Consider the following 7,965-nt stretch of genomic DNA (forward strand, 5'->3'; position numbering starts at 1 on the left):
AACAACAAAAACCCAGTTTTCCAGTCTGTGCTCCTGGATAGGCGGAGGCGACTTTCACTGAAATAGGGAACTCTGGAAGAGGACAAATATTTTAAAAATGTAGACTCCTGATTAGAGAGATCTTGAGTTAATCCTTGTCTAAAGCCACCACCTGGAACTTCAATTTAAAGAATCTGTGGCATCAATTTACTTGAGGATTGATGTTCCTTGAACACTGAATTGTACCCTGTGACACTGGGTAAGTTCATTTGCCTTATGGGCTGAAGGGGTCTGAAGGAAGGCTGTGCTGGTTCTTTCTAAGAGGGCAAAAGACAGCCCCACTGTGAAGACTTCTTAAACTACATTAAACCTTAAAAGAAAATTAAGCTTAAGAAGGAAAAGAGTGTACATGCCACATTTAAAATCAGTTTTCTGAAAAAACAAATTTTCTACAGACCTAAAAATTAAACTAGATTTTAGAACATTCCATACACATGGAATATGAAATCCTGCTTTGCTACCTTACGCTCATCTTAAACTCCATATTCCTAGAATTTCATTTAATGCCATTACTTACTAAAAATCCAATTGTTTCAGGTTATGATTCAATTATCCTTTTGAAGATTGTTATAGCCACCACCCTGTGGTCTATGTCAGTGTAAAAGCATTGGCTTGGATTGACAACTGGCATCTTTTCCTAAAGATTTTAGCCCTGAATCAGGCCTTTACAAATAAGTACTTTATTAAATTGAAATGTTTATTCTACAGTAGGGTCATGACTTTATTTATGAGTCTTTCTTCTATGTCTTCTTTCTCTGGACTTCATGGCCATGGACCATCACTTCAATCATAGCTAGTCACCTAAAAAAATGTGTGCTGTTGGTCTTACAGGGGCCAGGGCTGTGAGAGACTGGGGACAGATGTGTCAACACTTCTGGAAAGAAACTAAAGCACTCTGATTGTGGGTGAGCGATACTTTCATGTGTGAAAATGTAGAGAATGTGGGGCTATTGTGAATCACAGGTGGAGCTGAGCGACTTATCAGTAGTACATGGTGCCTCCCAAAGCCTTGCTAAGCACAAGGGTACCCCTTTAATCACTGGATAGCCACCACCCTTAACGGTCTGGTATAGTGCGTATCTTAAAGTACAAATATCTTAAATATTTGTAATGACTGAGTTTCCCATTGAATTCAAAAGCCTAAACCAAAGGGAAGGTGAATTTAGACTATATTAAGTGTCAAACACTTTACATCTATTTTGTTATTAAATCCTAACTCTAAACTGAAGAGCTGTTGAGGAAAATTATCTCCATTTTATACCTGAGGAAATGAAACCTCAGAAAGGTTAAGTGATTAATTTATAATTATACTGCCAGTAAATGTCAGAGTCAAAATTCAGCATATCTTCCCTGAGGTCTGCATGCTGTCTTTGTCCCCATACTAACACACACAATCTCACCAGCCTCATTTTCTACTCACCAACGTGGCTCTCCCTCTGGGGCTAGATTTAGCTCCTCACCATCTCCTTGGCATGTCAGATACATCCCCAGCTCCACTTTGTTCATACCTTTTCTCCTGCCCCTCACATATTCCTCTAAATGACCATTCTGCCTCATGAACCCAAAAAGATCCATCCAAAAGGAAGCATCTTGAACTCAAAGGAATGATCCACCATGTTGATTCACAGCAAAACTGTAAATGACTCCATTTTCCTACTTGTCAGTAATATTTGGAATACTGTCTAAACATAATTAAAATGTAAAACATTTTATTATCCGACTAGATGGTTACCTATGAGCCAAATACCACCAAAGTCAGACAAAGCACACGTGGTAGGGGAATCTCCCAAGTAATCCTAAAACCAAGGGCTCCCGAGTATTTCCATCACCTGAAAGAGGCACTCCCTTAGAGTGCTAAGTCTCTAGCCCTTTGCAACTGTTGTTCCCTATCTGTAACACCCTCCTAACATGCCCCCCTGCTCTATCTGGCAAACCAGAATTCATCTTCAAGACTCTGCTCAGGCAGTGCCATGACAATGGCAATGATGATGATGATGGTGATGATGATACATGCCCTATTCTAACAAAGGAACAGACTAAGGCATGCTCAGTTATATTTACTGGAGGCTGCGTTTTTGTTTTTCAAATTTTCCCTGGCAGGTAATTTTGGTGCTGCTGATGAAGGCACACTGGCAAACTGGGCCCAATCTCTATAGGCTTTTGCCAAGGCTTTTGTCCTAATTAAAATCTAATGCCTTGAGCAACTAATGATGACAGGGCAGTTTTCTGATCCAGAGACTATAAGGTTCCAAGAAGAGCTAGAATACAGAAGGAGGCTTTAGGAAGGAATATGGACTGACCACATCAAGGACAATGAAGTGAAGTTCATTCTGCACAAGTAACCTGGGGTTAGGGGAGGAGAGGTGGACAGTTTGCAGGAGAGACAACAATGGCTGTCATTTGTTTCTACTTTAGGCTTTTATACATGTTATTGGATTATTTCCAATCCTCCCAATTCCCTGCAAGGTAAGCATCATCATTCCTATTTTATTCTCTTTGCAGAGAATGTGCAGAATTGATGCTTTACAACTCAAATATGATTCACGAGGAAATCTACCATGTTTTTCCTCTGCACTTTGCCCAGTTATGCTACCCTTTCATTAAATGTATCACCAAGGTCCTGTCTAGGGCTAAAATTCTTTAATTTTAATATTCACCAAGGAAAGATAAATGTTAATAGATGTAAACAAGAAAAAGAGTAAATGTGTGCATTTTTAAATATTTCCTCTAAACAACTCGAAGTGTTCTGGAAATACTTTTCAAGGGTATAAATAATTTTCCCAGTAAAAGCCTGCAAGAATCTCAAATAAACTCAAGAAACAGAAGAGCACAAACAAGGAGACTGAAAGAAAACCTGGAGAAGTAAAGACACAAGCCCAGCTTGAGTGAAGAGGAGGTGGGTCCACCCACTGATGAACTTGGCAGTGCACTAAGAGGGCTGCTGTCTGTGCCAAAGTAGCAACATCATCCTCAAATGGTCATCACTAGCTTTTCATGCTACTTTTCTACCAGCACTTGGTAATGTGATGCAACCACAAGGAAAAAGTGCTCATCCCCCAGATGGTGAGAAAGCCCCTGCCCTTGGGATTTTTGTTTTTCACAGGACTAGGTTCCTACAAATATGTTTATTTTTTATGACAGTGAAGATCCATTTACATATTCTTAATTATGTTTCTACTTGCATTGATAGGAATTATCTTTTACTAAAAGCCTGATGTCTTGATCACTGATGTCACCCTGAGAATGTTCACTCTGAAAAGCAAGCAACACAAAAATCAAAATAATTTCAATTCTTGATGACAGCCATTAATGGATTTAATTAGTGCATGGAATTCTAAGACAAACAGACACATGCTACCCTTTTAAGACAGAGATATAAGAACAATCTTTTTCCTTATTAATTTGCAATTGGTTTTCTAGAATCTAGAAATCTTGTGTTGGACTTTAGCAAGAAAAAATACTCAAAAAGGGATGAAGGATATTTTAACGAGGTTCAACTCTGGTTCTGTCATGTTTGGTATCCAGAAGAGAATGCAAACTGTTCCATTTACTAAATTGCAAAATATCTGGTATTGCAAGGATGACTTTTTAAAGACCTGAAACAAAGCAGTGGCCTGGGTTGTACTTGGAGAAAGCAAATAGGTGACAAGGCGCTTTTCAAACACAATGGATGGGCAGAGTAGAACCAAGGATGTTTGGATTTCATAAAACTGTTGGTAAAAACAAAATGTAAATCAAAAATAACAACTCACTGCTCTTCATTTAAAACATTAGGTAACAATGAATCACTGAATTCTACTCCAGAAACCAATATTGCACTGTATGTTAACTAAGTAAAATTAAAAAAAAAAAAAAAGTAAAATAAAACATTAGGTGGCAGATAATATAAATGTCTTCAATAATAAATTACAGTCTTACACTTAAACTTTCACAATATTTATTACAAGGGAGAAATGTAGATTTTTAGAAATACTATTTCTTTATGTCTAGAAATACTACTAGAAATTTACTCTATAACTTAAGATAATTCTCCTGAACCATTTGGAAACCACCTTGGGGCAACTGGATGGCTCGGTCAGTTAAGCATCTGTCTTTGGTTCAGGTCATGATCTCAGGGTCTTGGGAGCTGTCTGCTCAGTGGGGAGCCTGCTTCTCCCTCTACCTCTGCCCCATCCCCACCTCGTGCTCTCTCTCTCTCATTCTCTCTCTCAAATAAATAAAATCTTAAAAAAAATATGCCCACCTCTACTTAAAATGTGTACTTTTCCCAAAAAACTTAAATGTTAAGAACAACATTTATATTTCATATATGCACAAAATATATAGTAAACACATAAAGTGTATGCTGGGATATCAATGGATGAATCTTGGGAAAATAGAACTCTGTCTCCACATTTTACAAGCACAGATATTTGCTTCTCACTAGAGTTTTATTACTCAGTTTATTTCTGATTTACGAAATGTCTTAGAAGGAGTGAAATTATGAGCAACTTAGTCCCAACTGCCATGTCAGAAACTGAGACTCCAATCTTCTTCCAGATCAGAAGCTGACTTTTCATTTCCTCCAAACTTCATTGTCGGTGACCAGGTGTTGGGATTACAAGCCGCCGCCAGAAGCCGGAGCAGAGCAGACTCCCCTCCTTCCTGGGAATTCTAGTGCTTGCTGAAGCCTCAGCACAACAGCAGTTCTCCGCCCTTGGTGTTCACTAGAATCCTCTGAACTTTTTACAACTACTGATGCCTGAACCCTTGGAGCACAGTGAATAAACCAGAATCTCTAGAGACAGGGCCTGAGCATTGGTATGTTTGTAAGAGCTCTGCACATGATTATAATGGGCAGCCAGGGTAGAGAACCACAGATAGAAGGCTTTGAGATAGATGGATGGTCAGATCCTGGTCAGCTTATTATTGTTAACAAGCTGGGGAATGTTGAGTGGAGGAAAAATGAGGGGAAGCCTCATGATAAACTGGCAATGGCTGGAGAAGGCTCTGTCTGTAGACACAAGAGGATGGAGGCTGCACTCCCTGTAAGTCCATTCAGATTATCCGTAAATATAATCAATTGACACCCACATTACAGCCTTCATCTGAGGATCTAAGACATCATTTTTTCTGGAGACATTTTCATTATGGAATAAAGAGGCTATATGTGTGCTAGCTCTCTTCTGGGTTTGCCACTCCAAATTAACTCCCTACCCTTCTCCATCTGGGAAGCTGACCTATAAAGGGCTATATAAACAGATCCCTCCATCCTTTGACTCCCTGTTGGGAGTTGAGGTGTCCTGATAGGAGATCTGAGGGAAGGAAGAGAGGGAAACTGGAGTGTGTACTCCCTGGGTTTGCTCCCTATGGGAGCTCAACTGTAAGTCATAGCTCCTCTCAAGGTGTCTCTCCTTGCAAGTCCCTATAACCGCTCCCGCCTGCATCTGCATGCCCAGGGTGCAAACTCTCTCTGCTCTTATCAGCTCTGCTCCTACTCTGTCCTCTCCCTTTTAAACAGTTCCTTTACTGAACCCCATATGAATGTTACTGAACCCTATACAAATTATCCTCATTTGGGCGATCTGTTTCCTGATAGGCTCCTGACACATATTTGTTGGTCAAAGATGTTCATTTTTAGATCTTTATAGAACTAATGAGAGATGCCAGGCGCCTGGCTGGCTCAGTCGGAAGAGCATGTGACTCTTGATCTTGAAGTCATGAGTTCAAGACCCATGTCAGGTGTAGCGATTACTTAAATTAAAAAAAAAATAATGAGAGATGTATACAAAGATTCAAGGTGTCATTAATGATTTTGAAGAGATTTATCAGTCAGGACTAATCAGAATGGATGCCACCTGTGTCCTAGAGGCCTGTGACTGTGCTAATTTGTAACCTATTAACTGCTGGATCATCAGGAGTCTAGGAGGGGGGTAGAGGGAGGGCACTCAGGACACCTGGGGTGGTGACTAATTTTCAGTCAGCATAGAAATATTTCAGTATTTTAGTATAGCCACAAACAAACAAAAAACTGGAAAAAATTATATTGCCAATAATAAATTATAGTAGGTCCATATCTTAGGAGAGTACTTAACATATATGTGAAGATAATTACAAACTACTTGGCAAAAAACAAGGCAGTTACAAAATAACATAGCATCCGATTTTGTTTAAATACATATGTATACATGTATTTATACCTTTAAGTAAAAAGAATGAAGAAGTATATCAAAATGTTAATAATGTTTAATCTCTTAGTGAAATAATAAATTATTGCAATTTTCTTCTTTAAAAATGTATGTTTTCCAAAATTTCTGCAATGGAATGGATTTAATTTTTATTGCAAAAATAAGATAATGCTTTTTTTAAATGGAGCACAGTAAAAAAAGTTCTTTTATTTAAACTGAATCTCAAAGACCTTTACGTGTTTATAGTGAGCATTTTCACTTCATCTCAACAAAGATTTATTGCTTAATCTTTATATACCAGGGAATAAAAAACAGACAGAAACCCAATGCAGTTCAACACTGATGGGCTAACAACCAAGTGGAGAAGGTGGAAAGATGAAAAAATAACACATCATTATGATATAGGCAAGAACAGAAATATCTAAAGATTCAAAAATTCAGGGGAAAGATAGATGAATTTTGTCTGGAAGGAAGTCATAGAAAGCTTCACAGAGGAACTAAAGACTGAGCAGGACTTTGAAGACTAAACAGAAGTTCAAAAACCAGATAAAGCAGGATGGAACTTTGCTAGGAGAGAAACAGTTCACGCAAATGATCTCAGGCATGAAGCAGCCAGGAACTAAACAGAACTAGCTCTGCTCTCTCCTAAAATAGAAACTTGCAAGGACCTTGACTTTGAGGACAGGGAGTATGCATTTATGAAAAACATACTATATGACAAGGACTGAGTTAGTTTTTGGTTTTGTTTTTTAAACTGCAACTATAGGAGAGGGCTATTTTAGATATCCCAGAACTATACCTTAATTACTTTGTTTATATTATTCTTCTGTTTATGTGAATCTTTAAAAATATATATTGTATTCTATCAGTTGTTCTCCTTACATGGAAAGGATTATGAAGAACTGCTGGTGTGCAGGGTTTTGGATTTACCCACCACAGCACTTCCTCATCACCACAAGAGTTAAATATTAACTCTCTGCTGATACCTATCTGTGGTGTGTGTATGTAGGGGGCAGGTAATAATGGAACATGTCATAAATGTAAGCAGTTTGGGGAGCCACTAGTCAGGGAATAATGTGTGCCATATTGGAATAATCACCTTAAATTTAGGTGAAACCTTCAAAGAAAGCAAATCTTTAAGTCTAATATGGGAATTAAATTATTTTAAAACTACAGGATGTTATGAACTCTGGACCTGGTAGAATTGTCAAAACTATTGATAAAGAGATGAATTCATTGTTTTGAAAATATTTTTCAATGCTCACTATTTTAGACCACTTATTTTTATTAGAATGGATTAATTCTGGGCTTATTGATTTTTTTGCTACTTGTCAATATGGAAATAGTAATTCTTTAATAATATGCCTACATGGACCAAATTCTATAAATGTTTAACGTAGATATCAGACCAAGTGTCATTCTACAGCTTCCTGGATAGTGCAGAAATCAAATTAAATCCAGTCCATTTTCTCACTATGAAGGGATTTTATTTGGGCATGAATTTATTTGGCCAAGACAATAAATTCAGTTTTTCTTCAACATGAACCAAATTAATTTCTTAGATGTTACTTTACTCCATTTAGATCTCTGTTCTTTGAAGCCCACGCATCCCTATTAAGAATCTTTTAGGGGCGCCTGGGTGGCTCAGTCGTTAAGCGTCTGCCTTCGGCTCAGGTCATGATCCCAGGGTCCTGGGATCGAGCCCCGCATCGGGCTCCCTGCTCCGCGGGAAGCCTGCTTCTCCCTCTCCCACTCCCCC

Source organism: Neomonachus schauinslandi, chromosome 13 (assembly GCF_002201575.2).
Source record: "Neomonachus schauinslandi chromosome 13, ASM220157v2, whole genome shotgun sequence".
Taxonomy (NCBI): Eukaryota; Metazoa; Chordata; class Mammalia; order Carnivora; family Phocidae; genus Neomonachus; species Neomonachus schauinslandi.